Genomic DNA, 26,251 nt, shown 5'->3' with positions numbered 1-26,251 from the left:
CCCGTCTTGTGCCTCTTACAGGTGATGCGCTCGGATGGCTATCCCCAGACTGTGTGCTCATCTTGCCTGGACAAACTGACTGATTTCAAAATGTTCAAGGAGCAATGCAAAGGTTCGATGGCCGCGTTCGAAAATGGTTTTGACCCAGACAAGTTCAACTTTGTGGATGGACCTGAAACGGTGAGTCACTAAAGATATTTTTCACTGTGGCAATAAAGATCTAACGATCTGATCGTCGGGTCATTCTTCCTCATAGAATGATCCTCCAAGGTCGTTAGAATATTAATTGCGTAAGCTTGGTTTCGCTGTTAGTAGGGCCCGCCCGCCTTTGTGACGGTGCGGGACTGCTCGTCCCCTCCCTTCCTCCCCCATCCTTTCCCTGGAGGTGTCGTCGGGCTCTCATTGCGGCGATGCCTCCCTTCCTTTTTCCTTCCTCTGTCCTCCCCCTCTTGAGAGGCACGGATGTATAAGTCTCTGAGACTATTAAGAGTCTTGGTTCCCGGTCCTCGAGAGCGTATCCTTAGCAGGGCCCGCCCTGGGACCCCCGAACCCACTGTGGCAATAAAGATAAGAAAACAATCTTTAAAAATTTAAGCAATGATATCTTTAACCCCTTGGACTGTAATGATGAGTCTAGCTCTTCACAAAATTTCGATGCCAAACCGCGCAATGACGAGTGTACCTCGTCCTTAGATTTTCATAATTATAGCACTACAGTAGATTCCGGTTAATTGGGACGTACCGGGACGTGTGCACTTTGCCCCAATGAGGCGAACTATCCTGTATAAACAAACGTTGAAATGATAGAAAGAAGACTAAAGAATGTTTATAATGCAATATAAGTTTATTAATCCATCAATTTGATTAATAAATCAGCGAGTTTAGTTAATTTAGTATCATTTTTAAGAATTATCACAATTTAGTTAAAAATATTTTTCTCATATGAATGTCTGTTATTGTGTCCTATTAAAGAAAAGTCCTATCCTCTTGCGGATAGTATAACAACAAGAGCTTTTAAAATAGGGAAAGAATAGGAACATTTGTGAAAATAAGAGCAAATCAAACCTAGGGGAAAAATATAAAAGAATACCGTATAAGCGCGTGTAAGAGGCGCACCTTTTTTCCCAGAAATTGCAGCCGAAAATGAGGGTGCGCCTTTTACGCAAACTTCTTATCTTCCCCCCTCCTCTTCACTGGTCGCAAGTCTAAGGGGAACTGAGTAGCCTTTGTTTTTCAGTGTGAGTCATCTGTAATCCTAAGTCAAAAACAAGCGGCAGGCAGGGGAGTTTCTCCCTAAGTGACGTATTTTTAAAATGCTCCTGTTTGCTTTTCTTGTAAGCATCGAGCTGTCACGACGGTACCCCAGAGGTGAACATGGAAAAGATTGCGCGGGGTTTTTCGCTCCGGAGGGCGTGCTAAATTTACTGCCACGAGTGGGCATCCGCGGCATTTATACTACATATAGTAATGGGTTATCAAACGTAGATAAACGCATATTTTTGAAGGACATACCTGGTTAATAGTCAATATCTGTCTTGCCGAGTAAATTCCATTATGCTGAGGACCTGATTTTCCAAAAATCATCTTCAGACGCTAATATGAGGATGAATGTAACGGAAAATTATATTGGTGTCAAAACTTGCGCTTTAAAAAATTCCAACGAGTGTGTTCATTGTTGGACTAAATTGTGGATGGAGGAAATCAGAAATGCTTATAAGTGAAGAGCGTGGAAGGAGAGTTCAAGGGTAAGGAGCGCGATCCCTCCGTCTTCGAAGCAAGCAATGAAATACGGAGGGGAAGGAGCGCGCTCCCTCCCCTCCGTATTTCAAGCTACGAGTCTATGAGCGAATGGAGCACGGGAAGAACACGTCCGATCTTGCATGTGACGTCGTTGCCTTCAAAGCGATGGGGCGAAGGCGCAGCAATGTGATATACGCAGTTTGCGTTGCCTGAAGTTTCCAGTCTGTCTCGTCTTGTTTGAATGCACTTATGCTACGCTTGTTTCTTCCGAAATTGTGCTGTTAAGACTATTTTGAATATTAGTAGCCTTGTTGTAACTATAAATCTTTGTGTCTAACAGTTAGAGCTTAAATACTTAAATTCTGTCAGATATGCGTCGCGTTAGATCTCTTTTCTTTTTTTGAACCTCGTGCGTGTCATACAATTATTGAAAGCTATCGAGATATCTTCGGGCTCACATCAGGAGATGACTCACCTAGCATTTGTCCTCCATAAACTGGGAGATCGATCAAGGTCAGTTGGTGAGGCGGGGTAGGGATGAAACACGTTTCCATTGTTCCCCTGTAACTTGATGTTTTCCTATTTTCCTGTGGGGTCTCCGAAAGGAAAAAAAACGGCAGAGGCATTGGCTGATGGAGGGCCGAGTGTGGCTCCGTTAAATCTACGACGTGGTTATTATCCTACGGTGCTGAGATTGCCCTGATTGTTCTCCCAGCTCTTGGGAAGGATCACGCTATGTGCCTGTCGTGTTTTGCCTTAAAATTTTCCACGGCTGCAATTCTATTGCAATATCCCATTAAACGGAATCTACTGTATTTAGAGGAGCAAAATAATTATTTTGAAAGCTTAAAAATGTTAAAACATAATAATAATAATAATAAAATGCCTTTATTCGGTCGAGGTTGAGACTAAGAAGTCCCCTCTTCCACCTAGCCCCTCGATAGCGTCAATGCTAACATATTGAAAAATGGTAGACAAACGTTTACAATGCAAAGAATATACAATATACACTATTTGTGAGTTGTCAAAAATATAAATGACTATATGTGAAAATTTTATGTAAAAATGATATATGTTTGTGGGAAAAAACATGAGGGTAAGGGTGTAGTATCCTTCAGCGAGAAAAGCCAGTGCAGGAAAATGCCCACACAAGGAGGGGGGCGTGAAAAATCTGTGAAAACCTATTGAGTGAAAGCTAAAGTCATGTTATTTGTAAAATACAACATAGTTAATGAGGTGCAAGGTATACACAAATATTACACATGCAATTAAGATGTAAAATATAACATGCATACATAGCATATATAAATAATTCATATTTGTGAAACATGATGCATTGGAAGGATTAAAATGATTTTATTCGAGCAGCAATAGCTGTATTCTCCATGTTTAATAGTAATCACATTTTATTTCACGGTATTTCAAAAGCAAATAAGATGCAACATCAGACCAAGACAAAGAGCATGACGAATAAAAGTACGAGGGTTGTACCAAAAGTAAGGTTCTCATATTTTTTACAAATAAACTTTTTTATTGATATCAGTTTTCACATCGTTGAAAAGTTCACACTCTTGCCTATTTTTCAACGTAGTCTCCATTTTTTTCGACACACTTTTAAAGTTAGTACTCCAGCTTTTTTATCCCTAAGTTGAAGAAGTCTCCCGCCAACCCGTTGAGGAAGTGTGTGACCTCTGCTCGGACTTCATCGTCGCTCTTGAAGCATTTGCCATCCAAGGGTTTTGTTTCGGGGATATAATGCAATACCCACGCTTCATCTCCAGTGAGCAAGGCCGTAGCCAGAAAATATTTTCGGGGGGGGGGGGGGGGGGGGGGGGTTTATGGAATAGTAGACAAAAATGACATTATTTTTATAAGATAAATAAAATAGCGAATACGGTTAAATATACATAGTTATTATAAACCTTCAAGGAAAATATAAAAATATTATTATAAAATTGAATTTAGCCTTCTAGCTTTCTTTAGAGCGAACAAATGAATTAACTTCTCGGTGTCGATGTCAATTCTGCGGTCCCTCCAGGAGGCTCATAAGTCACTCACCTCTCTACTAATTCACAGCACTATTATTTCACACACTGCACTACAACTACACACACTGCACATACAAATTCGCTTAGATAATTACTGACTTAAGTCGCATTGGACTACTAGTGTCCCTGCACCGCATATAATATCATCGTATGAGCACCAAGCGAGCATAAAGTATCTATTTTTTTTTTTTTTTAATTTCGGGGGGGGGGATGAATCCCCCTTGATCTCCCCCCCTTGCTACGGCCTTACCAGTGACGGTGGAGACCAACAACTTCCCCTTGTTGTCCCCCACCATAAAATTGTTGAAGAAGGGCATAGCCGAGTAAGAGATTGAAAAGACCCCCTCACGGATTTTTCCCAGACTTGGGGCATAGGATTTGGGATCAAATAGGACTAACCTCCCAGCACTTCCAGACCGCTAGAGGCCCACCTTCCGGCTAGAGAGCTTCCGGCTAGCTCGAAATTTCGATTTCCACTCTTTTTTAAATATCTCGAAATAGGAAGCGTATTTTTCAATGCAGTTTGCACCGTTTGATGGCTTTCTTAATGGAGCGCACCTTTCTCAAAACTTTTCAGGCGCATAATGAGAAATGGCGTCGATTTGAAAATTTCAAACGTTAGTTTTAATAAAATACTTTTGAGAGGGCCACAATTAAAAAATGTGTTTTGAAGGAGTATTTAAATACCTTTCGGCTAATGCAATGAAAAAAGAACATTTAGGTGGTGGAACACCCCGGAAAAAAATAAAATATGCCATTTTGGCCATTTTTTGCCGTTTTTCCTGCGACCTTTGTCCCCATAACACCTGTTTCATACCATCTTGTTCAATTTTGCAACTTATTTACTGTTAGGCATACAAATAACAAAAAAAACTTATGAAAAATAAACCTGGTGGGCCTCTAGCGGGCTGGAAGTGTTGGGAGGTTAGTCCTATTTGATCCCAAATCCTATGCCCCAAGTCTGGGAAAAATCCGTGAGGGGGTCTTTTCAATCTCTTACTCGGCTATGCCCTTTGCGAGCAGTGTCAAGGTGTTGCTCCATGAGTCCGTCAGTCAGCATGCGGGAGACCCAGCAAGCACACATCTTGCGAAATCCCAACGTTTGTGTAAAAGTTCTTTCAATTGTGCCGTGAGAAGCTTCCGAAATGCGTTCAACAAATTCACGGACAGTGACCCTCCGATCTATGAGCAGCTCACTGTTGATCTTCTGGGCAATCCAAAACCGTCGGTCTTCCACTCTGCTCTTCATCGCGAACTTCCGTGTGGCCCTCAGCAAAAGCCCTGCAATATTTTCGGACGTGCTCAATAGACATGGACTCTTCACCATAAACGTCAGTCAGTTGCTGATGAATCTCCAATGGCGGTAACTTCCTTGTTAGGAGAAATCGGATTACTGCTCGATCCTCACACTTGGCGGGAACGGGGATCATCACTTTCATTGTTGACGGTTGCTAAGCCAATAATAAGCGACAAAGTGAATCCCAGACTGGCGGACTCGGGGAGTAGGGGAACCACTGCACGCGGCAATGTTGTGGGATTTAGCCTAGCACCTTCGCTCAACATTGTAGCTCATTGGGAACCTTACTTTTGGTGCGACCCTCGTATATCATATGAACAGGCATGCAACTTCCGAGTTGCTTCCGTATTCATTTTCTAAGCACACAAATTCTATCAGTAAATCTACTAGCGCAATGAAGTCCTCCTCGCCATTTGTCGCACTATGCCAATAATCAGAATATAGGGCAATCAATCATTGATTCATTCTCCATGTTTAATGATCACATTGATACATTGACACAATGATAATGGTCTGTATGTCATGATGATACACAGACCTTAAGGCTGTGATTGGACGACCGTTAACCAAAGTGATCATTAACCCTGGCGAGAAATCAGACACCTCTTCACTTCTCTATCACCCTCCATTTTCTCACCCACAACCTTTAGCCGGCCCTAAATTTTGCTAACGATAGGCGACGTCATAAGTGCACTTTCATTGCTGCGTTTTGCATTCCCGGCATTTATCGCTTTTGCTATATTTTAAGTTAACGTGCGGCCAGTGATTTATATGAGATCAATATTTCTGCCTGAAATGGCTTATCAAACAGACTGTGAATTTCACGGAATTTGGACCGTGAAAACCTGGAAAAAACCGTGAATTTTATAATTTAGTCAGAGTGGGAACCCTGTAATATGAATGCCTTTCGTTTTCTTTGATGAAGGAAATAACTAGTGATGGGTCGATTCCAAAATTTTATCGATTCCGATCCCGATTCCGATTCTGACATTTCGATTCCGGTTCTACCGATACCGATTCCATCGATTCTGATGCCATAGGCTCCAAGAAAAATAGTCAACTAGACAACCACTTAAAAAAATGTTACTCTGTGAAAGAATCAGTTGACAAAAGCATCTTTCATATCATCACTATGTAATTAAAATATAATAGCTATATTTCAAAACAGAACATACCTGAAAAGTGGTGTTACATGATAGGTATTACTTTAGAATATTGGCACTCATAATATGTCGACCATATATATGTATCCAAACTACAAGGGAGAGCCATGAGTACAGAAATTCTCATAGCTGTAATAAAGATTGTATACTACGTATATAAATCATGTAATATTTGGCCCTTTCAAATTCTCAAGCAGAAAAACCAATTATTCTACATGCTCACCCAGCAGGTTTTGACGTCTCCATGTTACAGTATTGCTGCTGCATAAAATTGCCTTTTGCTACACACTTTTGTGACTGAGCAAGTACTTTCCTACCAAAATTGCAAGATTTCGGAGACTTTGGAATTTTTATTAAAAATTATATCAACGATTTTTTAGGATCTTGAATCTTCATGGAATTCAAGTGGACGAAGCGAACGAACTAAAGAACTAAACTTTATTTTGTAGAGCCAAAAAAATTCTATACTTCTCACGTCATTTAATCAACCTTAAAATCTCTTCCTTTTTTCCCTTCAAGAAAGAAACTAAACGCTACAAATGAATATCACATCGGTCGGACACAGTAATAAAAAAGGTTAAAAGAGCCTTGTGGTGTGAAAACTCCCCCTTCCGCGCGACTCGCCTCGGCGAATGTGGAAAGGGAAAAAGGGTATCGGTTGTTGCCTTTCACGGAAACAGTTCATTTTTCTCTCTCTTAACCCTTTCATTGCGTAACATTTTCTCAGAGTTGTTTCACGTTGGCGGAGAATTTTTTTTCACTGCATTCACTTTGTTTTTCGAAAATATGAAAACATTTTCAATAATAAAAGGATTTTTATATTCATTTGACTATTTATTAAACAATTTGTTTATGGCATCACAGTGATGCCATCCGCACCCATATGATAAATGCTCCGGACATTTATGCAACCCGTTACACAAACATTAGGAACGACAGACAACATATTTTTACGTAGAAACTAAGAAGTTTTAAACAATTTCTGAAATGATGGCGGAATTGAATTATAAAGAAGATACATATTTTTTCAGATGTCATCCACTATCCATGCATCAAATTTTGGGTAAATAAAAGTTTTCGAATTTTAATTTTTACATTTCTAAATTTTTAAATTTACTAGTAACTTAGATTTGCATGCAAACATATGAAAGTTATTTTATTTTTTTGACATTTTCTTTTGCGTTAATGCTGCAAAAATTAACTAATAATTGTGAAATTCTTTGAAAAAAGGGTTCAAACACAGCCGTGGAACTTCTGCACATCATACACCATCAGAGGTATACTGATTCGCCACTTCTTAGTCTTTCTTGGAACGTGAGGAGGATTATTTCTTCTGTTTGCCCTTAGATTTTCAGTGGTGTGTCTTTGTTGAGTAACTCAATAGATATTTGAAAAGATAATTATAATTTTCCATGTATAAACTCAGTAGGGTAGCCACGGGAGGGGGGGTTATGGGTTAAAAACCCCGGTGAGGCGCCAAAAACGGGTAAAATGGCCCCCGCACCATCCAAAAGGGCCCCAAAATCTCATTTTCATTCTCCGTATCTAAATCTCCGTAAAATCTCGTATTCATTTTCTAAGCACACAAATTCTATCAGTAAATCTACTAGCGCAATGAAGTCCTCCTCGCCATTTGTCGCACTATGCCAATAATCAGAATATAGGGCAATCAATCATTGATTCATTCTCCATGTTTAATGATCACATTGATACATTGACACAATGATAATGGTCTGTATGTCATGATGATACACAGACCTTAAGGCTGTGATTGGACGACCGTTAACCAAAGTGATCATTAACCCTGGCGAGAAATCAGACACCTCTTCACTTCTCTATCACCCTCCATTTTCTCACCCACAACCTTTAGCCGGCCCTAAATTTTGCTAACGATAGGCGACGTCATAAGTGCACTTTCATTGCTGCGTTTTGCATTCCCGGCATTTATCGCTTTTGCTATATTTTAAGTTAACGTGCGGCCAGTGATTTATATGAGATCAATATTTCTGCCTGAAATGGCTTATCAAACAGACTGTGAATTTCACGGAATTTGGACCGTGAAAACCTGGAAAAAACCGTGAATTTTATAATTTAGTCAGAGTGGGAACCCTGTAATATGAATGCCTTTCGTTTTCTTTGATGAAGGAAATAACTAGTGATGGGTCGATTCCAAAATTTTATCGATTCCGATCCCGATTCCGATTCTGACATTTCGATTCCGGTTCTACCGATACCGATTCCATCGATTCTGATGCCATAGGCTCCAAGAAAAATAGTCAACTAGACAACCACTTAAAAAAATGTTACTCTGTGAAAGAATCAGTTGACAAAAGCATCTTTCATATCATCACTATGTAATTAAAATATAATAGCTATATTTCAAAACAGAACATACCTGAAAAGTGGTGTTACATGATAGGTATTACTTTAGAATATTGGCACTCATAATATGTCGACCATATATATGTATCCAAACTACAAGGGAGAGCCATGAGTACAGAAATTCTCATAGCTGTAATAAAGATTGTATACTACGTATATAAATCATGTAATATTTGGCCCTTTCAAATTCTCAAGCAGAAAAACCAATTATTCTACATGCTCACCCAGCAGGTTTTGACGTCTCCATGTTACAGTATTGCTGCTGCATAAAATTGCCTTTTGCTACACACTTTTGTGACTGAGCAAGTACTTTCCTACCAAAATTGCAAGATTTCGGAGACTTTGGAATTTTTATTAAAAATTATATCAACGATTTTTTAGGATCTTGAATCTTCATGGAATTCAAGTGGACGAAGCGAACGAACTAAAGAACTAAACTTTATTTTGTAGAGCCAAAAAAATTCTATACTTCTCACGTCATTTAATCAACCTTAAAATCTCTTCCTTTTTTCCCTTCAAGAAAGAAACTAAACGCTACAAATGAATATCACATCGGTCGGACACAGTAATAAAAAAGGTTAAAAGAGCCTTGTGGTGTGAAAACTCCCCCTTCCGCGCGACTCGCCTCGGCGAATGTGGAAAGGGAAAAAGGGTATCGGTTGTTGCCTTTCACGGAAACAGTTCATTTTTCTCTCTCTTAACCCTTTCATTGCGTAACATTTTCTCAGAGTTGTTTCACGTTGGCGGAGAATTTTTTTTCACTGCATTCACTTTGTTTTTCGAAAATATGAAAACATTTTCAATAATAAAAGGATTTTTATATTCATTTGACTATTTATTAAACAATTTGTTTATGGCATCACAGTGATGCCATCCGCACCCATATGATAAATGCTCCGGACATTTATGCAACCCGTTACACAAACATTAGGAACGACAGACAACATATTTTTACGTAGAAACTAAGAAGTTTTAAACAATTTCTGAAATGATGGCGGAATTGAATTATAAAGAAGATACATATTTTTTCAGATGTCATCCACTATCCATGCATCAAATTTTGGGTAAATAAAAGTTTTCGAATTTTAATTTTTACATTTCTAAATTTTTAAATTTACTAGTAACTTAGATTTGCATGCAAACATATGAAAGTTATTTTATTTTTTTGACATTTTCTTTTGCGTTAATGCTGCAAAAATTAACTAATAATTGTGAAATTCTTTGAAAAAAGGGTTCAAACACAGCCGTGGAACTTCTGCACATCATACACCATCAGAGGTATACTGATTCGCCACTTCTTAGTCTTTCTTGGAACGTGAGGAGGATTATTTCTTCTGTTTGCCCTTAGATTTTCAGTGGTGTGTCTTTGTTGAGTAACTCAATAGATATTTGAAAAGATAATTATAATTTTCCATGTATAAACTCAGTAGGGTAGCCACGGGAGGGGGGGTTATGGGTTAAAAACCCCGGTGAGGCGCCAAAAACGGGTAAAATGGCCCCCGCACCATCCAAAAGGGCCCCAAAATCTCCGGCAAAAACCCCCCGTTTCAAAATCGTAGCTACACGACTGTATAAACTGTGCCCACGGAGGAGAAATCTATAAATCTATAGATTAATTTTCGCACGACTTTGTTTGCATGTCCCCTGCCTCCAACATCAGGATCCTTCGCCCCAGTGTAAATTATAGCATCTTGCACAAGGCCATTAGGCTCAGAAAGCATATGTAATGTTATGCCGTGTTTGTGACGCCAAAGCAACATGGACTCGTGAAGCAGAATTCTTTACCCGGATAGTAAATATCTTTGATTCTGTGAGTGAATGAATTCAAAAGGGGTCGAATTTTATGAAAGAGGTCTCTTTGTATCCGATCATGTATTCCAGGGTTCCTGCCAAAATGCATGCAACGGAAAATTAGTTGAAATCGGTCTCGGGAAAAAGTGCTGTGAAGGAGGGAAAAATCGAAGATATTTTCCTACCTTTTTCAATAATCTGGAATGGATGGCCATCTTACAATACTTCACACAATAATACATTTGGTATATCAGACCAAAAATGTCTCCCATGCCCCGGAAGTAAGATTCCTATGCTCGATTATCCTTGAAGAACTGAATGTTGAGACGCATTGGCAATATGGATTGAAGCCATTCAGACGAGAATTTTATATTTTACGTAAACGAAAGATAATGTCTACTTTATGTCAAATTTCACGTGAAAAACGGGTTGGCCATTTTGCGTTGTAAAACCAGACAGATGAGAGCCAAAATCTTCTAAAGTCATTGGAAGTATAGGCAAAGCACCAGATCGAAGGAATATTGTGTTTTTATTCCATAAAACTCGAAACTCAAAGGATTAACGAGATCGCACATGGTTTTGAAAATTTGGTCGTGTTTGGGCCACTGTATCATCACTAAAGGGTCGTATTTTTGTAAAGTGGCATATAAATCTATATCTGGTAATGATATTTGAGTATTTACGCTAAGTTTCAAGTCTCTACTCCCAAAAAGGTCATTTTGAACTTTATACCAGCTTTTTCCAATTTTGGACCGGTGTGCGCCGGGTCAGAAGACGATCGGCCGCAGCGGCTGGCGTAAAGGTATTCGGCGCCCACTTCGACAACTATAGAGTATACAGCAAGCTGAATCTACCAGGCCAAGGCATTAGAATGACTTATCGGCTTTAAAAACTGTATTACTACATGAGTTTCATGATAGCACTTCCTGTCGGCAGATTGCTGGACCTACTAGCCTCGAAAGCTCTGTAACCTTAACTACTCGACTCGACATTTGTGATGCTACTCGAAACGCTCGAGTCGAGTACCAACTACTCGACTCGAGTAGTTGGTACTCGACTCAACCGGTACAGTGACACCATGGATAAACTGTGCGGTCTTGAGTTATCGTAAAATTGCAATGCAGTGTTGCATTCTACAGGCTAAACACACTTCGATTCCTTGTATAGGTTTATCAACTTACGAACGAGCATTCAGAACGCATCTTGATCGTATATCGAAGAACTACTGTATATGTACATAATATAATCGTAAGACCGCTTTCAGACGAAATGATTTTCTGCTGGCTGCCATTAGGTAGAGAATATGCACTGCTCACGGCGTCTCGTCTGAAAGCCATCTGAATTTCTCGTGTACGGCAGCCAGCAAAAACTCGTTTCATCTGAAAACAGCATTGATGTAGCATTGTCTGTATTTCACGCCATTGACAACGCATTGCCGGGCTGGATTGAACGGCGGCACACGAAAAGTCAGCTCGTTTGAAAGCGGCAGCTTCAGAAATGTTACAATGTCGGCGAGAGTGACAAACTGACGATCCCTTAAATGCACGTGCTAGCAAGCAACTCTCAAAAGAAACAATTGTAGGCGACATGCGATCCAAACGTTTTTTAAATCTTTTTTTGTTTTCTCTTTTTGGCCTTGAATACACTGCAGACCATTGGGTGCAAAATTCAAATCCTTGCCACTGTTCCGAGCCGATTCCAAATAACCGACTGTACGCGATCGGTTCTCGATACTGGTTCCAAAGGCCAAGAACCGGCAGAGCCGAGAACCGGGTATGGGAACTGACCCATCTATATTCTATTTCTATCTTGACGGAACTCATGAATGTTTTATCCATGAGTTTTGTCAAGATACACACATATAATGAAGTATTATTTTTATTATTATTACATCCGGTACCTCATTCTGGTGATCAATGGTCTTACTTCCTAGGAATTTTGATAGACTCCATAAGCATCGTTGAGCTGATGCAGATCTTTATAGAATTTCATCATCTTGTTTATTTTCATTTGTTATTTTAGCACCCGAATCTTCAAAAGTATTTGTTTTTCCAAACTTAAAATTTAGGGCTTTAAAATCTGGTTAGTTATCAAAGGCAATGTTTTGCGGTGAATAAATTCTTGGAGTGTCGTCAAATAAATTGTAAATTTTAGTTTACTGTGAAAAAAAAAACAAAATTTCCTCATGCACATAATGTCTTTAAATATATTAGCTCCATTTTTACATGGCAAAAAAGAGATTTATCTAGGATTTTTGAAGGATGTGTGCTAGGGAAAAGCAATGAAATGAATAAATTAGCTGTTATCTGTAAATCAAAACATATTTTTTAGCGTAAATGAACAAATACAGTCGGATCCGGATTTAACGTCTTCTCATTTAACGTTTTATTTTTTGGGGTCCCGATTCATTCCCTATTAGGATAATGTAAAAATTATCCGTATTTAGTGTTTCCACATTTTGCATTTTCTGGATTTATGTTCGTAAAAATTTTTCCGCACAAGATTTTTTTTGCCCGATTTAACGTTTTTTCATGACGGCTCATGCAAATGATTATCCAAATCTTCGAATTTCTGCTCATCAACAAGAAGAGTCTCATGAAAGTTTACCAAGCGTCAATAGAATCTACGGGGGAACGCTTCTTCAACTGCTTTCTTCCGCGAGCGCAGCTTTGCGACCTTCAACTCGCAAGTTGGGTGATTTGTCTTCTCGTAATGTTTCGCTTCCCTTCTGATCCAAACGCCAGACATTTTTTGTATCAGATCCGATCTAATGGAGCTAAGTCATCCCTTGATAACCTCTAACTACCTTATCCTTCACTTCGTGAACTTCAATGGTACGCGACGACTGATGACACGAGTTATCCTCCGAGGGCCGCTACAATGATGGTTTCCTCGTAATGTTTTCAATTGATTGCTTATGCCCCTTTCAACTCTACTCTCTACGGGCAGTCCATTGTTAGCCCAATATTTTTCCAGTCAGCTGCTTTCTACTTTCAAAAGAGGCCCAATATCATTTGCACAGTTCACTAGAAGATTCTTTCTGTAATCCATTCCAAGGTCACTTTCCTCAGAGGAACAGCGAAAGGACCGAGGAAGTTCCCCTGTCATGATCGTGAGTGAGAGCATTCTTCCCTAACGGAACAACATTATTTTACATCGTAATTTAGATATCCCGGAGCCCATATACCGACATGCGGCTGGTTGATATCGCTGTCGATTCAAAGATATTTATCTGGTGCTATTATATGTCAAAAGAGAATGACAATCAGAGTTTTGATGAACTATCACGGTCCATGACTCTAAATAAATCGCTCATGCTGGAAAAAAATCACCTCATACTCACGGTAAAATAGATGAGTGCGGAAAAATATGAAAATCCGGCAGGTATCCCTTGGTGGTTGACTTCGACATCATAACCCTGACGAAATTGCCAAACTCCAGAGGCACTGACAATTTTTCAGATGAAATCCAGTTCTGTTGAAGATTAAACCTTTTCACTTAACTTAAAGTTTAGCTAATCGTCATTCAAGGTCTAACCAAATTTCATTAAAAGCTGCCGGGAAACAAGGCGAGTCAGAGTTAAGGTGATCAGCGTGCCGCGTAAGCAACTTCTCCCGGCTCCATTCGACATGCATAAGGCTGCGGATATATGACAACAAATCTGGTGTTATCATCGAGTTGAATCACCATCGACTTGCACGCATACTAAAATAAGATTCTACTTTTTTGGATGACCTCGAAATCCAAAATGTGCGCATAGGAGGCTTTTTAAAGGCTCAGAGATGTTCGGGAGATGCCTTAAACACATTGAAGTGTATTATTTAAATACTTTTATTGAAATTAGTATTTACATTTATCCTCTAATGCACAGTAAGAGCCTAATGTATTTTGATACCAATTTTTCCATAAACTAAACACTTGAAAAATGGGTAAATTCCAGGAAAAAAAGCATCATTTCACATTTCTGAGCCATTTGGATTTTTTTACCCTAAGCTGCCACAAGCCAAGTATTGCTATTAGAAAAAATGTATGAACAAGAGCCACATTCACTAGACTACATGTTTGGTCTTAGATTTACTGACCAATATTTCAAATATATCCTCATGAAGGTATGGATGCACTTATACTTATTATCTTACAGTACGTGTCCAAAATCCCTCTCACAGGGGCAGAAAAAAAGTAAAACCTGAAATACTCATAGTGGCAGTCAAAACACCACCATTTTTATTTCACAGTATATTGGAGCACATATTAACCTTCAATTTAAAAAAAAATTGGATGAGTTAACTGCTCTGCCTTTTGGTGATAATTCTGAAAATATGAAGTAATGTTTTTGAGCTAAAAAAATCGGTTAATTAACAACTGTTGACATCATTTTGGCCAACATAGCAATGCAAGGGGAATAAAAGACATTACTATGGAAGCTATGTACTTGGGTAGACAAGGGGTCAAAATTTCATTCAAACATATTACATATGTGGTTTCTGAGTTATGAATTTTTACCCTGTGCCCTGCACTCTGGAATTTGACTCACACTAGCGCCACTTCTGAGCAAACATCTCAAACTTTGACTCCTCATATCTTGCAAACTATGAGAGTGAGAGAGGAAATATTTTACATGGGTCATTAGATAGGTGATAGTAGCTTGTGACAAAAATTTCATCAAAATCCGAGTCGGTGGGTGTAATTTTGAAAATTTCTGGGTGATTTGACGTGGAATGACCCTGATATAATTGGCAAAATTGAGATAGAACGGTATGATTCTACAGAATATTTCTTTCCGGATTTGAAGATTGGGAAAATGCTGAACAATTTTCCACACTAACGGAAAATGTGCCTTTGAAAAACATCTGTTAAAAATGATGGATAGGGGTACAGCCAAGGATGGGGCTGCATTTTTTAGGAACAATGCGGCCAGCTGCTCTGAACCAGTTACACGGTTGGTCTTAAAGGATATCAACAATTTAAGACATTCATCGGGAGAAGTGGAAGGTGAGGAGAGAGAGTGGGAACTAATACAATTAATATAAAGAACAGAGGTATCCAAAAGTTGGTTAGAGTTGCAGGTGGATGAAAAGAACTTGGAAAAAAGGTCAGCACACCCAGGACCAACAGCAGTTTCATCACCAAAAGACATTTCCTAAGGTGTGGAAGCAGAATAACGCCTCGAGTTGATCATAGACCAGAACCGTTTTGGGTTGGAAGCACATTCGGAGGAAATTGAGGATATATAGTTGTTAAAGTCTAACTTAGTTAGATAATTGGCATGGTGCCGAAGGTTTTTGAAAGTTTTTTTATGTGCTGTGGTTAGGAAAATATCTGTACTGGCGCCAAGCACTTAGATTATTTTTTACAACAAAAACTGTCTCACTGGTCATCCAAAGTAGGAACCTTCTGGAACAGGTTTTCCGATGCGGAATGCAGTCCCTCAGGACACCTGCCAACCAGTCATTAAACATATCAAGGGCTTCGTCCACAGAGCCTTCTTCCAAGAGGCACCATGGGAGGCAGATGAGGGTGTCATTTACATGAACCCAATCCGTTCTTCTCCAGATGGGGGTTAGAGGACGTGGAGAAGGGGGCGGAGTAGACCTTGGTGTAGGGGTGGCCACCCGCTAGGTTCAAGCGAAATTTCTAGGGACTCGTGGTCGGAGCAGAAATAGTCGCCAGCAGGGCAAACTTTCAACTCAAGCGAGGATAAGACAAGATCTAGGACTACCAACCCTCGTAGGAAACATATTGCATTGCTTGAGGCCCAGGCCATTAATGAAATGATCAACAAAAAACTCCTCAAGGCCAGATAAACTCTTAACATTCACAGGGTAGGACCAGTCAATGCCTAAATTAAAGTCACCTAGAGAATAACTTCACCCACACTGCGGGCTAGTGACACAGAGTTGAAACACCTTTCCAAAGTGTTCTTCTCATCAGAAGGTGGTCGATAAAATGTACCAATTAATAGTCATCTCCCTACAGAAGACATTGTATTAAAGGAGAGAGTTACTTCGACGCATATAATCTCGGGGCCTAACTCCAAATCAGGGCGACGTAGCGCCAAGAAACGATTGTCAACGCCAAGAAGGACACCTGCGCCACGCTTACCGACTCGATCACATCTGAAAATTTTATGAGAAGTGGATATAGATAATTCGCCATCAGAAACATTGTCGCAAAGCCACGTCTCCGTGAGGGATATCACATGGTGACTTCGTAGTTCATGAAAAAACGAGTCCATTTCCCCAAGCTTGTTTCTCAAACTACGTAAATTTTGGTAATATACACTCAACTTCGTTGCACACATTTTACGTAGAGAAAGGACGCAAAGAAACTAACACACCATTCATTGCATAACACTCAATTAGAACCTATGCACAAAATTTTTGGGATGGACTTGAAGTGACAATGGGAAAATACCGGAAGGGACGAAAAACGGTCGCCGGGGTGGAAGCAGGCCAAATCCCGGGAGCGACGAGTCACGTTGACCGAGAGTGTTGGGCCCGATTGAGAAGGGTGGCTAAAAAACACCAAAACCAGTATAAAGCACAATAATAAAAAAATTGCATTAACAGCATTTCTGCAACTCATCCCAATAAAGTGAAACACTATCTGCGTTGGAAAAACACAAAACATAAACGAAGACGTTGTAACCACAGAAATAAAATAATACTGTGGAGAGACATGCACGCCTGGCTTGCCTCACCACCATCTTGCTCTCGTAATTAGCAACCATATATTGACTATGTAGATAGCTTTGAAAATATTAAAATATCTCTTTTTCTGGCATTTACTCAATTCCACCTCGGGACATTCTTGTCAGTACCTGAAATTGCAAATGTTTGCATCCGGATTACATTGAGGACAATCATTTTAAAGAGTGACCTAATGGTACATATTTTCCCTATTCATGTACGCCTCCATTGGTTTCGTAAAACAAATACAGATAGAGATTAAATTGAAAGTCAATTTCAACCAATACTCACACTTTTTAATGCTAGACTAACGTTTTATGTGTCAAATATTTTGCGCAGAATTTAGCCGCTCCTTCGGCTCTTAACGCCGAATCGGGTACTCCCGGGCCGTAGTTTTGGTCCGCTGGTAGGTCCTGCATCTCCTCTTGCCCTAAATCTTTGTCTCGACTTCAGCAGCCGGAGACGAGGAAGCATTTTACCTGTGGTAAAACTTGCACGCCGTAATGGATTGTCACAAACTTCCAAAAAGTGTAAATATGGCCAATTTGTAGCTCTATTACATATATACATGTCAAAAGGCAGTGGTGCCAAATACATATCAAATAATACACAAATTGATATACTTCCAAACCAAAGTACATACCTGTTTCCAATGCATAATATAACCCACATATTTGTAAGCCATTACGCTATGCATTCCAACTTATTTCGAAGTCTGTGCAAATATTGTCTAATTTACACGATAATTAAATTCACTTACATCTATATTACTCTAGCAGAACATCCAATTATATCAGCAATCATGAAAAAAGTGGAATTATGTTATTAAGAGCCAAATGATTAACATAAACAACATCATTATAGATCACTCTACGCAGGATAAGGTGGGATGACACCAGAGTTTTATGGCGATTAAACGAATTTTGGGATTGTTAAGCTGAATAGGCTATAGAGATAAGACTGGTAAATGAAATGTCTGGATACTGGATATCCGATCAGCAGCTCTTGGAATCGACCTCTGAAAAGAGCATTGATTTCTAGAGCTTTTTTTACGCTGGTCCGTGGTCCTCCGCAACAAAAATCGGGAGTCAACAAATCCCGCCCCTCCTGATGCAGAGCTTCAACGGTGACCTCAAATATTCCTTAAGTAGCCTTGGGAATGGGTGACGAGTCGGAATACGAAAAGTCAGTGCTCATCGTGAGAGTGATGTCTGAGTGCAAGGAGGCATCGCGAGAGTACATAGTTTCAGAAAATAATATCGGCAACCAGATCAGATCCCGAGCATCATTTCAACATCGCATTAATCATTTATATTCTTGTGACCATCGGCACTCCTTAGCATTGCAAATCGTCGTTGTTTTCGAACTGAATGTCCATCTTGCTTATGACTGGTGGATGGAGAATATGGTGTAGATCCTCGCGAAAGGAAATGGTGAAGCAAGTAGAATTCCTTCCTCGTGGGGGATAGATGTGTAAAGGGACACGGCATCAACTGTTTCCATAAGGATGTCGCTGCCGTTGGGAATGTGGGAAAAATTATGAGTATCAAGAAAGTAATAAAAGCAATAATAAGAAAGTAATGAAAGAAGGGAGCAGCATTCCATGCCCACTTACAAGGTAATATATCATATTAGTGTCTGGTAAAATTCAATTTTGTGTTTGTATCTGAAATAGTTTAACTAGTCTTAATTAATTGCATATAGATAGATAGAAGAAGGTAATACTTAGTTCACCGGGTCATCTAATCACTAATAAAACTGCCAACCTTCCCGAAAAGGGGTCCAATTGCTTCTGAGTCGTTGTGCAAGTCTAGTCACGTTGCAAAGTACTCACACCACACTTGTCAAACTTGCGTTGGAAGTGGTTGGTGGTGTTGCATATCACACATCAATTACGCATTTCTTTATTGAGCGGCATGCGAAAAGGCATTTTCATGTTTTTCATCGTTGCGCGTGTTTCCAACGGGGAACGAGGTTACCTCGGAATGTGCTCTGGATATGTTGTTTCGTAATAATCCGCACGCATTGTCGTCTGTCGGACCTTGTGCAAGGACTACCTTTCATCCTCTACTTTTTTCTTATGGCAAACAAGAGTAATTATATTGTTGAGCAATAAATGTAAATCACATTTTCAGAATTTTAACTTTCTCTTCCTGCATTAACCTGTGGTTTTCTTCCGTATCCATAGGTTGCAGGTTCATTGCACTCTCGATTGCCATGGCCCTCTATCCATTGTGGTTCTCTGTGGCTGCTATTTTCTACCTGGGATTCCGCTTCATTTATCTCTACTACTGCAGTGCCAACCGACATAGTTACAGGTAAAGTAATGTTTTGCAAATTTAAATCATAAGAAAAGTCATAATCATTTAGTTTCTATTTCTTGTTCTACGGTCAATCCTTCATTAAGTGGCATGAATTATCAAATTTAGATTAGTGTTAGATGTAAAAATTTGAATTCAAATTTTGATAAAATTGACACCAGTCCTTTCCCTTGGTGAATTTTTTTACCTTGAATAATCTAGGCAAACTATTTTTGTCCACTGGTATCAAATTCTGTGTGGTTCAACAGGATTGAGGAGGTACTACATTTCCATCAAAATGGATTAAACCAACGAATGAAATAAAGCCTCTTGTCTGTTAGACCAATTATCGCTTCTTTCGTCGCGTGGTGTGGTCCTGAAACTGGAAATGAGCTAATATTGATCGTCAGATGCTATGGAAACTCTCATTAAGGCAAGCCGTATTTAAAAGTTCATATAAATTATGTAGGAAATTACATTTTATAATCAAAATGCAAGAAGAGGTATTTCCGAAAAATAAATTAATTCCTTAAGGAATCGAGACCGAATGCTACAGGCTACCTTTTTCTCACAATATATTCACTTTGTTTTATAATATTCATGGCTATTTCCTTTCGTAGATGTCCACTGCCATGTTAAAAGATTTCAGTCAATGAAAAAAAAGAAAAAGCGCTGCAAATGGCTACCATGGAATTTCACGCAGATAGAATCCATTCACCCCTATGGTTATTATTGCCGTTATTTCACCAGGTTTTCTTCCTTGTTTTTCTATAAGCCTTCACTACAACACCAGGGCTTCACTTTAAATACCTTTTGCTCAACATTTTGCACATGGCGCGCTCGCTAAAGACCGTGCTTTCAACTGCTTCTTACAACTCTTTCCCTGCTTTACTACAACTGCCTCGTCTACAAACGGCACTTCAGTATACATTTAAAAACTCATTTCTGCTATTTATACTCAACAATGGCCCTTCCGTTCACACAGGGGTACCTACTTAATTATGAGTCGCACTCAAGAGTCAACTTTTTTATTCCACTTTTATTTGCATATATTTTTGTGGTAACGTGTATATTTTATGGCAGTAATTTTAAATCGATGGAAAATTTAGATGAGTAGAGTAAATTAGCAGTTTAATGAGTTTTGCGGGTAAATAAGATAAAATTACGAATTTTAAAGAATTAGTTTTTGTTATTTTTGGCGAACATTGGAGTTATTTTTATGCCATTTTCGATTTTAATGCTATTACAGGTCATTTCATGCGGTACACACATTGGTCACTCACACTTATTTATTATCGTTATTCGTGCAATCTTATGCATTAGTCCTTGTTTGAAGAAAACTATGCCGTGCGCAATAGCAAATGAATAGGCAAGAGTTTGCCACTTTCATATGAACACTAGGAGGACGGGAGTTTCGCGCTACGTAGAAGGACGGCTAGGGGTCATTTGACCCCTAAAATGTATTTGGGAATAAAACGCCTAATTTTCAACCAATATTCAGTTTAATCGTAATAATTGTTGAATCAGTTCATTAAGAACACTATTTAACATTATTAAATATTATTTCCGTCGTCAAAAGTTAATAACAATTATTTTAAAGAATCATGAATTAAACCGTATGTAGTAGTTGATTGCAAATCAAATAATGAAAATACATACACTCAATACAAAAGTTGTGCTACATGTTTAAACAATAGGGGTACTGGGTTTACAAAATTTACATTAAAATTTTTAAAATTTATTACTTTGTCGTAAAGCTCAGACAGGCAGTATTTTTTCAGCGCTGTTTCCACAAAATATTTTTTTGCGCTGAATGCGTTCATTGGAAGATTTATTCATCTACATCTTAATCTACTCACTAACCTGCAAGCCGCTTAAAAGCGTGTGGCAGGGGGTGTTAAGACACCAGCCATTTGAACATGAAAAGGAATTTGGAAAATGGAAAGGAAATTGGTGCAATGATTCAATTTGACGGTATTTGGCACCTTTTTCTTTTTTGTGCGCGTGGAGATATGGCTGTTGGATTTGGAGATGTGTAAATAAATTGATACATGTTATCCATCATGTCTACTCCCGCTTTGTTTTTATTATGAAATAGGATGGTCTCTGGTATTCTTTTATTCGTTTCGGAAATGGTGTCGCCTGAGATCATGCTGCTGAGTGAAAGTACATTATTGTTCTATTTTGCCTGATTCTACGTAAGAGTATGGCCTAAGGTATTTTTGAACACTCGCGTTGAATGGATTACAAGGCTATTTTAGGGGTCATGGATATTTGTGCGTCATGCCTGATTTTTTCAGATCGTCCATGCAAGAGAAGTATTCCATTTTTTTATGACTTCCTGCCAGCTGGATGGATGGAAAATAATTGTTACAAGTTACATTTATTCCTGCATTCTTGTATTTTACGGTCACTTTAGTAACTATTTATTTCCCCAAAGCTTGATTTGATGGCATATCAACATCTTCGCCACAATGTGGAATTTCATTTGGGCTGTATTTTCATTTCACATCTGTCAAAACCCAGTACTTGATTCCAAATTTGTCTGGTTTATTTGGAAATTACCTCATAAAAGGACAGCTGCATTTTGTTGGATAGAGCTAAGCATTAGCTATCACGCCAAAGTCGCCATCGGATTCACTATCTTGGACTTCGTCGCTTCCATCACACGCAGATATTGATGGATTGGTCTTAATGTCCTTGAACTGATGTTTACGATTCACTTCCAGACTGATCTTCAATATTCCCTACAGGGTCATTCCATGTCAGTTCACCCAGGCATGGCACCCACCGACTCGGATTTTAATGAAATTTTTGTCACAAGCTACTATCACCTATCTAATGACCCATGTAAAATATTTCCTCTCTCACTCTCATAGTTTGCAAGATATGAGGAGTCAAAGTTTGAGATGTTTGCTCAGAAGTGGCGCTAGTGGGAGTCAAATTCCAGAGTGCAGGGCACAGGGTAAAAATTCATAACTCAGAAACCACATAATATATTTGAATGAAATTTTGACCCCTTGTCTATCCAAGTACATAGCTTCCATAGTAATGTCTTTTATTCTCCTTGCATTGCTATGTTGGCCAAAATGATGTCAACAGTTGCTAATTAACAGATTTTTTTAGCTCAAAAACATTACTTCATATTTTCAGAATTATCACGAAAAGGCAGAGCAGTTAACTCATCCAATTTTTTTTTAAATTGAAGGTTAATATGTGCTCCAATATACTGTGAAATAAAAATGGTGGTGTTTTGACTGCCACTATGAGTATTTCAGGTTTTACTTTTTTTCTGCCCCTGTGAGAGGGATTTTGGACACGTACTGTAAGATAATAAGTATAAGTGGATCCATACCTTCATGAGGATATATGTATTTGAAATATTGGTCAGTAAATCTAAGACCAAACATGTAGTCTAGTGAATGTGGCTCTTGTTCATACATTTTTACTAATAGCAATACTTGGCTTGTGGCAGCTTAGGGTAAAAAAATCCAAATGGCTCAGAAATGTGAAATGATGCTTTTTTTCCTGGAATTTACCCATTTTTCAAGTGTTTAGTTTATGGAAAAATTGGTATCAAAATACATTAGGCTCTTACTGTGCATTAGAGGATAAATGTAAATACTAATTTCAATAAAAGTATTTAAATAATACACTTCAATGTGTTTAAGGCATCTCCTGAACATCTCTGGAGGCTCTCTCGGGCAACTAAATGCTTTACAATACCACCAATTCCATCACATGGGGATTTTCGATATGGGTACATAAATTTCACTTTCACATCATGTTCTTCCTCGTGTTTAGAAATCACTAATCCAAAAAACCAGTGGTCATCGTAAGCACATGCAATGTACAAGTTTGTTAAGATCTGTGAAAAAGTGATTAAATGAGTCCTGCTGAACTGGAGTAGTACAAAGTTAGCCTCTCTTTCACAGAAGAAGTACGGTCTTCCAAACCCGTTAGTGATGGAAGAGCTGGCAGAGCAAATGGTATTACTTATAGATATGCAGCAGGTTGTCACCAATATCCACATTCCTTGATGGCAACTGGAGTATTAAATTTCTATTTCACTGGGAGAGATAATGCTGACATTATGTGCCCTTCTCCCCTGCCTCACATATGATTGTATTACATGACAAACTTGAGAAGGTAATGCAATCCCACCTATTCAGCCTCACTTTTCAGTGTTATTCCATCTCCCCAAGGAATAAGTGAATTAAGTGCAACCTCTAGGAAGAATAAAGTGTTACAATGTATCGCAGTGAGGGCATGACAAATCAAAATAGATTCTAGGGTACCACTTTTAATCTTCTGCCAAGTCTTCTTGTGTAAAGATGCTCCACGGGTGTCCAAGTTTATTCTGTGTGTACGATCAGTGTATTTTTACCTGTACATTAATTGTGTGTGCTATGAGTTAGGCGAAGCTGCTCATTGTGAACTTTGACATTAAAAAAGGTTAGTGTCTCCACTATGCTTCAAAATGAGCAAATTGTTGAACTGTGCAGCATTGGAAAAGTAACTGCATCTGATTGCCTCAAAAAAAGCTACACACCAGTGGTGCAACTGAACAAAATTGAGATCATGAGTATGCTTGAAAAACAGCTGTTATCTCTCAGAAGTGGTGTACCTGGGGAAGTCCTATCCAATGCCTGCGAACATCACAGAATATACTAGTTGAAAAAGTATGAAACCTACCAAATATATTATCTTGATCCTTTTAAGAGCCACAAGAAGAAAATATCAAAATCACTGAGAAATATAAGTCTTGAATTTACAGAAAAGGCCTGTAAAATCCCAACTCTTCGGAAATTAGTGCCAGGAATGAAAGTATGCCAGCCATGTAGGGAGGAAGTACAGGAACACTCCAGGTTTGGAAATGAGCTTTCTGATGTTGAAGCAGTAGATAGTGACAGCAGTGATAGTATTTTGAATTTTCAAACAACAGTATCCCAAGAAAAATCAACTGAGCTACTTAACAGAACGCTGCAAGATATAGAGGCGTCACCTTTAAAATTTCATGGCATATCATCTCACAGAAGGTCAACCTACGCTAAAAGGAAAGTAGAGTCAGCATGCAGTAATTTTAAAAGGAAAGTTAAAAGAGTTCTTGATAAAGAATTATCTCCAGAAATCTCCAGAAAAGGATGACCCAAAACTGCCAAAAGAACTACTTCAGATAGTTCATGATATAGATGTGCTCATAGACTTAACCCGTCAACGCCCACGGGTGCCATAGGGCACCCAGTGCTGAGCCAATGCTCCGGCAATGTATTTAATACGCGAATTTTAGCATACACGTCGGTGCACATACTTAGTAGAAGGTTTCCTCCATTATTCAGTCAGTTTGAATGGTGTTCTTTGTGTGAAGTTCATATGTATCATATTTTTTAAAAGTGAAATATGTGTGAATTTAAAATAAAACTTTGGACGCTGATGGGTTAATCAAACAAAAAGTTGACTCATCAAGCACCCATAAAGGAAAGGTACATCTGTTATCATTGGTACCAACTTCATGGAGCAGGAAGAAAGTAATGGAAGAGTTTCATGTGAGTGAGTACACTGCCCGCCAAGCAACAGAACTTTTCAGAGACAATGGAAAATTAGCTGCACCTGAATTGAGAAAAGGGAAGGCAAAAATAAAACATTACAATTAGTTAGGACTTTCTATGAAAGTGATAAGTACTCCAGAATGATGCCTGGAAAGAAAGATTCCATAAGTATCTCCAAAAATGTACATGTTCAGAAGAGATTATTACTTGCTAACTTGAAAGAATTGTATTCCACTTTTAAATTTGACTTCCCCAGAATTAAAATTGGCTTTTCTAAATTCTGCAACCTAGGTCCAAAATGTTGCAGGTCCAAATTGTGGTAGCAGGATGTCCTGGAACACATTCAGTGTGTTTTTGCATAATTCATTAAAATGTCAACCTATTGCTTAGTGCCTGTAATATAGAGGAAACAAGCCAGGACCTAATTGGTTATTTCGTGTGCTCTAGAAATAATAGGGACTGTATACTGCGACATTGCTCTCAGTGTCCTTCACGTGAAAAATTGAAAAGCTTACTGCTGAAAAAGTTTGAAGAGTGTGACCCCGGAGATGAAGTTTCATACAGTCAGTGGGTTTCCAAACTGGTGAACTTCACGGTGACATTTGATGAGTACCCATCAACTTAAATTGAAAGAGTGGAAAAACTGGTGCCACATTCATTTATTACGAAGGTACAGGCAAACTACCTTAAGAAAATGAAAGAAAATCTTGGACCCCATGAAGCAGCTGTTCTCTTTGACTTCAGCGAGAACTACTCATATGTTATCCAGGATGAGGCGCAAGGGAATCACTGGACAAGTGATAGTTGTACGGTACACCCTGTTGTGATTTATACTCTAGATCACCTGACTAAACAGCTTATTATTTCCAGTTTATGCATCTTGTCAGATGATTCAGAGCATGATGTAGCTTTTGTTTATGAAACCCAAAGAATAATATTTTGCTTTGTTAAGGAAAATTTTACTATAGTAAAAAAATTGAGTTACTTTAGTGATGGTTGTGCAGGACGGTACAAGAAATGCAATATATTTCTCAACCTTTGCAAGCATTACCAGGATTTCTCCTTAATGGCATCATGGACATTCTTTGCTACAAGCCATGGAAAATCCCCATATGATGGAATTGGTGGTATTGTAAAGCATTTAGTTTGCCCGAGAGAGCCTCCAGAGATGTTCGGGAGATGCCTTAAACACATTGAAGTGTATTATTTAAATACTTTTATTGAAATTAGTATTTACATTTATCCTCTAATGCACAGTAAGAGCCTAATGTATTTTGATACCAATCTTTCCA

At 38.8% G+C, this 26,251-nt stretch overlaps 1 protein-coding gene across 8 annotated transcripts in view; it reads left to right on the top strand.

Moving 5' to 3' along the window:
- LOC124172622 (gastrula zinc finger protein xLCGF3.1-like) overlaps positions 1-26,251 on the top strand; it is a 126,345-nt gene that overhangs the window by 25,395 nt on the left and 74,699 nt on the right. Inside the window, exons 2-3 of one of the 8 annotated variants that reach the window (XM_046552061.1) lie at positions 22-180; positions 19,306-19,428. The exons of 5 other annotated variants lie outside the window; for them this stretch is intronic. The gene's annotated coding sequence lies outside the window, so the exon portion shown is untranslated. Of the gene's footprint in view, positions 1-21; positions 181-18,629; positions 18,729-19,298; positions 19,429-26,251 lie in introns of those variants that run through there. 2 more of the 8 variants (XM_046552060.1, XM_046552062.1) reach the window with 2 other exon arrangements.

The sequence above is a fragment of the Ischnura elegans genome (genome assembly GCF_921293095.1).
Source record: "Ischnura elegans chromosome 13 unlocalized genomic scaffold, ioIscEleg1.1 SUPER_13_unloc_2, whole genome shotgun sequence".
In the NCBI taxonomy this organism is placed as follows: Eukaryota; Metazoa; Arthropoda; class Insecta; order Odonata; family Coenagrionidae; genus Ischnura; species Ischnura elegans.
This window is presented reverse-complemented; position numbering and strand designations above follow the sequence as displayed.